Here is a 9,876-nt window from a genome sequence, read left to right as displayed (position 1 = left end):
TGGTCACAAGCCATCAAACAAAGCCGAGCTGCTTGAATTTTTGCGCCAGGAGTGGCATAAAGTTACCCAACATCAATGTGAAAGACTGGTGGAGAGCATGCCAAGACGCATGAAAGCTGTGATTGAATATCAGGGTTATTCCACCAAATATTGATTTGGTGAGTTAAAACATTAGTATTGTGTTTTTAAAAAATGAACATGAACTTGTTTTCTTTGCATTATTCGAGGTCTGACAACACTGCATCTTTTTTGTTATTTTGACCAGTTGTCATTTTCTGCAAATAAATGCTCTAAATGACAATATTTTTATTTGGAATTTGGGAGAAATGTTGTCAGTAGTTTATAGAATAAAACAAAAATGTTATTTCTACCCAAACACATACCTACAAATAGTAAAACCAGAGAAACTGATCATTTCCACAGCTGTATATATATATATATACATACAGTGCCTTCGGAAAGTATTCAGACCCCTTGACTTTTTCCACATTTTGTTAGGTTACAGCCTAATTCTAAAATTGATTAAATCGTTTTTTCCCCTCATCAATTTACACACAATATCCCATAATGACAAAACAAAAATAGGCACCTTTGGCAGTGATTACAGCCTTGAGTCTTCTTGGGTATGACGCTACAAGCTTAGCACACCTGTATTTGGGGAGTTTCTCCCATTCTTCTCTGCAGATCCTCTCAAGCTCTGTCAGGTTGGATGGGGAGTGTTGCTTTACAGCTATTTTCAGGTCTCTCCAGAGATGTTCAATCGGATTCAAGTCCGGGCTCTGGCTGGGCCACTCAAAAATATTCAGAGACTAGTCCCGAAGCCACTCCAACGTTGTCTTGGCTGTGTGCTTAGGGTCGTTGTCCTGTTGGAAGGTGAACCTTCGCACCAGTCTGAGGTCCTGAGCGCTCTATAGCAGGTTTTCATCAAGGATCTCTCTGTACTTTGATCCGTTCATCTTTCCCTCGATCCTGACTAGTCTCCCAGTCCCAGCCGCTGAAAAACATCCCCACAGCATGATGCTGCCACCACCATGCTTCACCGTACGGATGGTGCCAGGTTTCCTTCAGATGTGATGCTTGGCATTCAGGCCAAAGAGTTCAATATTGGTTTCATCAGACCAGAGAATCTTGTTTCTCATGGTCTGAGAGTCATTAGGTGCCTTTTAGCAAACTCCAAGCGGGCTGTCATGTGCCTTTTAATGTGTGTGTGTGTATTGCAATCTCAATGTACTCTGAACATTTCATGACTCCAGGACCAATACATGTATTTAGTTTCAAAATGTTTGTTAATGGTAAAATATATATATATTTTTTCATTTCCTGAAAAGACGAGGTTAAGGTTTTAAGGATGATAATAGGTTTTCATCCGACAGCGACAAAAAGTGTACTGCCTCACCTCTATCATGTTCTCTCTCTCTGGTTGGTGGAGTTGATCAGGTCCAGCCAGGTGCTGGTGGTCAATGTGGTAAGACCACCCAGGTGACTCAGTTGATCCTGGATGACTACATAGAGAGGGGCATGGGTTCAGTCTGCACCCAGCCACGACGCATTAGTGCCATATCCGTGAGTAACGAGTCTGTGTGTGTGTGTGTGTGTGTGTGTGTGTGTGTGTGTGTGTGTGTGTGTGTGTGTGTGTGTGTGTGTGTGTGTGTGTGTGTGTGTGTGTGTGTGTGTGTGTGTGTGTGTGTGTGTGTGTGTGTGTGTGTGTGTGTGTGTGTGTGTGTGTGTGTGTGTTGCCCCTGTTCCAGGTGTGTATGTCTGTGTGTGTTCTACCTTTTTGAGTTTGTATATTATCCCTACTAATGTGTGCTGGTCCCAGGTGTGGCTGCTGAGAGGGCCGAGGGGGACGGGAACTCCTGTGGTTATCAGAGCCGCCTGCAGAGGTGAGTTTTGTATTTGGAACATATCTTTAACCCTTTACACTTGTGGGAATTGGCCCATGTGGATAGGACTAAATTGAAATGTTTCTTACAGAAGAAAAATGAAAAGCATGGTAGTAATTGAAACAGTTTGGAGATGATGGGAAAATTATTAGACCAAAGACCAACCAACACTGAATCCAAAATTTTACACTGTTGATTTGATGTGCATTTTACATTTACTGTACTTTTCGCAGCATTTGTTGAAATCCGAAAATACTCTGGATACATTCAGAGTAACATGATGAGAATGTTCCTGGAAAATGTGGGGTAGAGGTGCAACATAAGACAAATTACAAGGGTTTGAGTGAGAGGAGTAACTGTTGTCTCATGGTGACCACACACCTCTCCAATTTCAATACACTTTTATGACTCAAAGTCTTCAACTATAAGGTGTTTTTTTGAGCTCTCCTAGCTGTGAGGTTGAGGAACTATAGCAAGCACACTTGTAGTTGTTTCGTTTAAAACACAACCCTGCATCCCCTCCATCACACAATTACTGTTGTTGTTTACGCAATCCTAAAACACCTCTATTGTAAATCACAATCTGGGTCAGGTGGGCATCATTTGAAAGCTTGTTCTATTGCCAACGTGACTAGCTAAGCTATACAATATGATCTTACAGTGTGTTAGGCATTCACAAGGCAATTCAGAGAAAACTGATGGTAATTTTGGTGGCCATAGAAAGGAGTCATGAGTGCATTCAGGTGCGTGTTCCGCGGCAGATTTTCTTCACAATAGACAAACATAGGCTCATTCTGTTCAGAACAACCCAGGGTATGACGCAGTGGCGGTCAGTGCCATTTAAGATGAGGTAGGACGATTTTTATTTTCTTCCTGAGCATGGCCTTATTTCTGTTATAGCATATTGGATGACTGTCATCCATATTCCATTCACCCAGTTCAATGTAACATCGATAGGTTTAGGCTACTACATGATACTCAAATTTCCCCTGTACCCATCATGAGGTTGCTACAACCTAGCCTATGAATGAAAGATTACAACGTAGGTGCACACAGGTTGAGAGAAAATGTTTCTATTGGACAAATTCAGGTATGTTTATCCCCGTTTCGTTCCGTTTGCTTCCGTTTAAGAAACATTTTTCAACAGAATCAGCAGAATGAATACACCCCTGGTCAACCTTAAACACAGTTCACATTCATCGCAGCCACGTTGTATTCCTTCTTGCATCTATGCGCTCTCCTCTCACTTTTTCCCTTCGCTTGTGGACTTCAATGAACAACACATCAGCTGTATGTGACCAGGCAAAAAAATCTTTCCAAGCAAAACCATGTCATAACCGCTACACACAGCCTACATCGTTGTCACCATATTAGCTAAAGTAACATCATAGTCAACATAGCTAATAGAACTACAGTAACACGTTAGTAAACCCGCTACAATCATGCAGTAACTTTACAGTGTATAGTCGTTTAGCAGTTACACTGATGGGCCCCGGTGGCAATAAATAAGTAAAACACAAATCTTACCTTGACTTGGAAGAGTTCCAGTGTTGTGTTGGATAGTCATATCCAGCTAGCTAACATAGCATCCCTCTGTTTGAGCAGGGTGTTTGAGTAGGCTAAACTAGCTAGCTGCATTTGCTAGTTAAGTAAGTGAAACTGAAAGTGAAAAAAAATTACAATCTCTCTCTTGCTTCTCCTTCATTTTTGAAGAAATTGTTTTGTTCAAAACTGTTCAACTATTGTCTTTCTGTCTCTTTAAGTCAACTACTCACTACATTTTATGCACTGAAGTGCTAGCTAGCTGTAGCTCATGCTTTCAGTACTAGATTCATTCTCTGATCATTTGATTGGGCGGACAACATGTCAGTTCATGCTGCAAGAGCTCTGATAGGTTGGAGGATGTCCTCCGGAAGTTGTCATAATTACTGTGTAAGTCTATGGAAGTGGGTGAGAACCATGAGCCTCCTAGGTTTTGTATTGAAGTCAATGTACCCCATGGTGTTACCCCTGCAGAGTGCGGTTGAGGCTACTGTAGACCTTCATTGCAAAACGGTGTGTTTTAATAAATTATTTGGTGACGTTATTATATTTAGTATAGTTTTATCTAAAAATGATAACTTTTTAAATGTGTTGACATTTTTATGAAATTCACTGAGGAAGATGCTCCTCCCCTTCCTCCTCTGAGGAGCCTCCACTGGTATGACCCCATCTCATCTTGTAACTGTACATCTAACATAGTGATCGTAAATGTTGACACTGTATATGACATGAGTTTTATGATATGGAAATGTGAAGTGCACATTTGGACTCATGGGTGTTTGGCTTGCTTGTATGACACCAAAGCAGTATTTATTCTAATCCTCAACGTCTCATCTTTCAAAATACATAGTCCTCTTAATTTACAGCATTTCTCTCACTCAAAACAACAAAACATTTGCAAAAGTTGCCCAATTAGCAGGAGTGATGGGGACAACCTTCTGTCGTGTGTGGTGCTCCAGTTCAGAACAGCTGTCAGTCAAAATCCATACAGCGCTGTGAAGAGCAGAGCCTGACCTCTGACGTCATGTATAGCATGTTACTGTACAGCCACTGACCTCTGACCTCTGACGTCATGTATAGCATGTTACTGTACAGCCACTATGTTCCGATTTAGGCGCTAGTCAGGGCCCAAATCTGCCATTTTCAACCCGTATACGGGTACGGGCATAGAGGTATGGGCATTAAGGGTTAAGGGCATAGAGGGTTAAGGGCATATAGGGTTAAGGGCATAGAGGGTTAAGGGTTAAGGGCAAAGAGGGTTAAGGGCAAAGAGGGATAAGGGTTAAGGGCATAGAGGGTTAAGGGTTAAGGGCATAGAGGGTTAAGGGTTAAGGGCATAGAGGGTTAAGGGTTAAGGGTTAAGGGCATAGATGTACGGGCATTAAGGGTTAAGGGCATAGAGGGTTAAGGGTTAAGGGTTAAGGGCATAGAGGGTTAAGGGTTAAGGGTTAAGGGCATAGAGGGTTAAGGGTTAAGGGTTAAGGGCATATAGGGTTAAGGGTTAAGGGCATAGATGTACGGGCATTAAGAGTTAAGGACATATAGGGTTAAGGGTTAAGGGTTAAGGGCATATAGGGTTAAGGGTTAAGGGCATAGAGGGTTAAGGGCAAAGAGGGTTAAGGGTTAAGGGTTAAGGGTTAAGGGCATATAGGGTTAAGGGTTAAGGGCATAGAGGGTTAAGGGTTAAGGGTTAAGGGCATAGAGGGTTAAGGGTTAAGGGCATAGAGGGTTAAGGGTTAAGGGCATAGAGGGTTAAGGGTTAAGGGTAAAGGGCATATAGGGTTAAGGGCATAGATGTACGGGCATTAAGGGTTAAGGGCATATAGGGTTAAGGGTTAAGGGCATAGATGTACAGGCAATAAGGGTTAAGGGCATAGAGAAAGCACAGCTGCACGTAGAATACAGGGCTTAAACTCTGATAATCCTACTCCCCAATTCTGACTAACTAGTGAGAGAAAGTGTGTGTAGGTCGAACAAGCTGGGTGAGTGAGGGATCACTGAGGCTGCAGACAGCTGTGGAGGTTGTACAAGCTGGGTGAGTGAGGGATCTCTGAGGCTGCAGACAGCTGTGGAGGTCGTACAAGCTGGGTGAGTGAGGGATCACTGAGGCTGCAGACAGCTGTGGAGGTCGAACAAGCTGGGTGAGTGAGGGATCACTGAGGCTGCAGACAGCTGTGGAGTTCGAACAAGCTGGGTGAGTGAGGGATCACTGAGGCTGCAGACAGCTGTGGAGTCTCAGTGGAGAAATGTTCTGCACCACACACAGAGACAAGCTGAGCTCACGGTCTTGGCTCCGGCTCACATAACACTGTCTATTCTGTGTTTCTGTTCAACTCTGATGTTGGGGGCGGATGGAGCAGTACAACTAATCCCATCAATGTTGTGTGTGTGTGTGTGGGAAGCAGTGTATTTGTGTGTGTGGGAAGCAGTGTATGTGTATGTGTTGGAGGGGGTGTGTGTGTGTGTGTGTGTGTGTTGGAGGCGGTGTGTGTTTGTGTTGGAGGCGGTGTGTGTTTGTGTTGGAGGCGGTGTGTGTGGGCGGTAATGTGTTTAAATTGAAGGATTAGAAGCATTGGTAGTGTATGTGGGGGAGTACAGATGGGTATGAAGTACAGACAGGGGTATGGAGTACAGACAGGGGTATGGAGGACAGACAGGGGTATGGAGGACAGACGGGGGTATGGAGTACAGACAGGGGTATGGAGTACAGACAGGGGTATGGAGTACAGACAGGGGTATGTGGTACAGACAGGGGTATGGAGGACAGACGGGGGTATGGAGGACAGACGGGGGTATGGAGGACAGACGGGGGTATGGAGGACAGACAGGGGTATGGAGTACAGACAGGGGTATGGAGGACAGACGGGGGTATGGAGTACAGACATGGGTATGGAGGACAGACGGGGGTATGGAGTACAGACAGGGGTATGGAGTACAGACAGGGGTATGGAGTACAGACAGGGGTATGGAGTACAGACAGGGGTATGTGGTACAGACAGGGGTATGGAGGACAGACGGGGGTATGGAGGACAGACGGGGGTATGGAGGACAGACGGGGGTATGGAGGACAGACAGGGGTATGGAGTACAGACAGGGGTATGGAGGACAGACGGGGGTATGGAGTACAGACAGGGGTATGGAGTACAGACAGGGGTATGGAGGACAGACGGGGGTATGGAGTACAGACAGGGGTATGGAGTACAGACAGGGGTATGGAGTACAGACGGGGGTATGGAGGACAGACGGGGGTATGGAGGACAGACGGGGGTATGGAGGACAGACAGGGGTATGGAGTACAGACGGGGGTATGGAGGACAGACGGGGGTATGGAGGACAGACGGGGGTATGGAGGACAGACGGGGGTATGGAGTACAGACGGGGATATGGAGTACAGACAGGGGTATGGAGTACAGACAGGGATATGGAGGACAGACGGGGGTATGGAGGACAGACGGGGGTATGGAGGACAGACGGGGGTATGGAGGACAGACGGGGGTATGGAGGACAGACATGGGTATGGAGTACAGACAGGGGTATGGAGTACAGACAGGGGTATGGAGGACAGACGGGGGTATGGAGTACAGACAGGGGTATGGAGTACAGACAGGGGTATGGAGGACAGACGGGGGTATGTGGTACAGACAGACAGGGGTGTGGGGTACAGACAGACGGGGGTATGGGATACAGACAGACAGGGGTATGGGGTACAGACAGACGGGGGTATGGGGTACAGACAGACGGGGGTATGGGTACAGACAGAAAGGGGTATGCAGTACAGACAAACAAGGGTATGAAATACAGACAGATGGGGGCTTTTGAGTACAGACGGGGGTATGGGGTACGGACAGGCGGCGGTATGGGGTACGGACAGATGGGGGGTGGGGTACGGACAGACGGGGCTATGGGATACAGACTGGGGTATGGGATACTGACAGACAGGGGTATGGGGTACAGTCAGATGGGGGTATGGGGTACAGACAGACGGGGGTATGGGGTACAGACAGATGGGGGTATGGGGAACAGACAGATTGGGGTATGGGTACAGACAGAAAGGGGTATGCAGTACAGACAAAAAAGGTATGAAATACAGACAGATGGGGGGTTTTGAGTACAGACGGGGGTATGGGGTACGGACAGGCGGGGGTATGGGGTACGGACAGACGGGGGTATGGGGTACGGACAGACGGGGGTATGGTGTACGGACAGACGGGGACAGACGGGGGTATGGGGTACATGCAGGGGTATGGGTTACAGGCAGGGGTATGGGGTACAGTCAGATGGGTATGGGGTACAGACTTACATGGTATGGGGTAAAGCCAGACTGGGGTATGGAGGACAGACTGGGGTATGGAGGACAGACAGGGGTATGGAGGACAGACAGGGGTATGGAGTACAGACAGGGGTATGGAGTACAGACAGGGGTATGGAGTACAGACAGGGGTATGGAGTACAGACTGGGGTATGGAGGACAGACGGGGGTATGGAGGACAGACAGGGGTATGGAGTACAGACAGGGGTATGGAGTACAGACAGGGGTATGGAGTACAGACATGGGTATGGAGGACAGACGGGGGTATGGAGGACAGACGGGGGTATGGAGGACAGACAGGGGTATGGAGTACAGACGGGGGTACAGAAAGACAGACAGGGGTATGAGTACAGACAGGTATGGAGTATAGCTGGGTATGGAGTACAGACGTGTATTGAGTACAGACAGGGGTATGGAGTACAGACGGGTATGGAGTACTGACAGACACGGTATGGGGTACAGACAGGGGTATGGAGTACAGACAGATGGGTATGGGGACAGACTGGGGAGTGGTGTACAGACAGACAGGGGTATGGAGTACAGACGGGGGTATGGAGTACAGACAGACACAGTATGGGGACAGACAGGGGTATGGAGTACAGACAGACAGGGGTATGGAGTACAGACGGGGGTATGGAGTACAGACAGACACAGTATGGGGACAGACAGGGGTATGGAGTACAGACAGGGGTATGGAGTACAGAGAGGGGTATGGAGTACAGACGGGGGTATGGAGTACAGACAGGGGTATGGAGTACAGACAGGGGTATGGAGTACAGACAGATGGGGGTATGGGGTACAGACAGGGGTATGGAGTACAGACAGATGGGTATGGGGACAGACTGGGGTATGGAGTCTGTGTGGGTGTAGTGGGCTCTGCTTATCCTCCAAGCAGACTTATCCTCCAAGCAGACTTATCTTCCAAGCAGACTTATCTTCCAAGCAGACTTATCCTACAAGCAGACTTATCCTCCAAGCTGACTTATCCGAAGAAACAGCATTTTACATTTACATTTTAGTAATTTTGCTCACAGGATCAATTAGGGTTAAGTGCCTTGCTCGCAGGCACATTGACAGATTATAGTATGCTTTGGCAATTCGAACCAGTAGCCTTTCAGTTACTGGCCCAACGCTCTTAACCGCTAGGCTACCTGCCGATTGCCTGTTCCCCTCTGTGTGTGTGTGTGTGTGTGTTTGTGTGTGTGAGAGAGAAAAAGAGACAGAGAGAGTGGGGTTTGCCTAAATGGATTTTGGATGTCTTGTTTGTGAGGAAGCGAGCAAGTGTGTTCGTGTTACACACTGCTGGGCTGTCTTACTGGAGTCACTCAGATAATGGTCTCCTTTTGGTGAGGGGGTTCTGAGGAGACGCAATAGACCTGTTTCTCTCCTCTCTCTCTCTAAATTAAATTCAAGGGGCTTTATTGGCATGGGAAACGTGTTAACATTGCCAAAGCAAGTGAAATAGACAATAAACAAAAGTGAAATAAACAATACACTCACAAAAGTTTCAAAGGAATAGAGACATTTCATATGTCATATTATTTCTATATACAGTGTTGTAACGATGTGTGAATAGTTAAAGTACAAAAGGGAAAGTAAATAAACATAAATATGGGTTCAAATCAAATCAAACTTTGTTTGTCACATGCGCTGAAAACAACAGGTGTAGACCTTACCGTCAAATGCTTACTTACAAGCCCTTAACCAACAATGCAGTTCAAGAAAGAGTTAAGAAAATATTTACCAAATCAACTAAAGTAAAAAATAATAAAAAGTAACACAATAAAATAACAATAACGAGGCTATATACAGGGGGTACCGGTACCGAGTCAATGTGTGGGGGTACAGGTTAGTCGAGGTAATTTGTACATGTAGGTAGGGGTAAAGTGACTATACATAGATAATAGACAGCGGGTAGCAGCAGTGTAAAAACAAATGGAGGGGGAGGTCAATGTAAATAGTCATTTGATTAATTGTTCAGCAGTCTTATGGCTTGGGGTTAGAAGCTATTAAGGAGCCTTTTGGTCCTAGACTTAGCACTCCGGTACCGCTTGCAGTGTGGTAGCAGGGAGAATAGTCTATGACTTGGGTGACTGGAGTCTTTGACAATTTTTTGGGCTTTCCTCTGACACCGCCTAGTAT

At 46.2% G+C, this 9,876-nt stretch overlaps 1 pseudogene across 1 annotated transcript in view; it reads left to right on the top strand.

The window, feature by feature from the left end:
• Positions 1 to 1,518: 1,518 nt before the first annotated feature.
• LOC311106255 (ATP-dependent DNA/RNA helicase DHX36-like) overlaps positions 1,519 to 9,876 on the top strand; it is a 61,684-nt pseudogene continuing 53,326 nt past the window's right edge. The window contains exons 1-2 of the transcript in view: positions 1,519 to 1,563; positions 1,820 to 1,883. The product of the transcript in view is annotated as an ATP-dependent DNA/RNA helicase DHX36-like (transcript). The remainder of the gene's footprint in view (positions 1,564 to 1,819; positions 1,884 to 9,876) is intronic.

The sequence above is a fragment of the Coregonus lavaretus genome (genome assembly GCF_964263955.1).
Source record: "Coregonus lavaretus genome assembly, chromosome: 30".
Taxonomy (NCBI): Eukaryota; Metazoa; Chordata; class Actinopteri; order Salmoniformes; family Salmonidae; genus Coregonus; species Coregonus lavaretus.
This window is presented reverse-complemented; position numbering and strand designations above follow the sequence as displayed.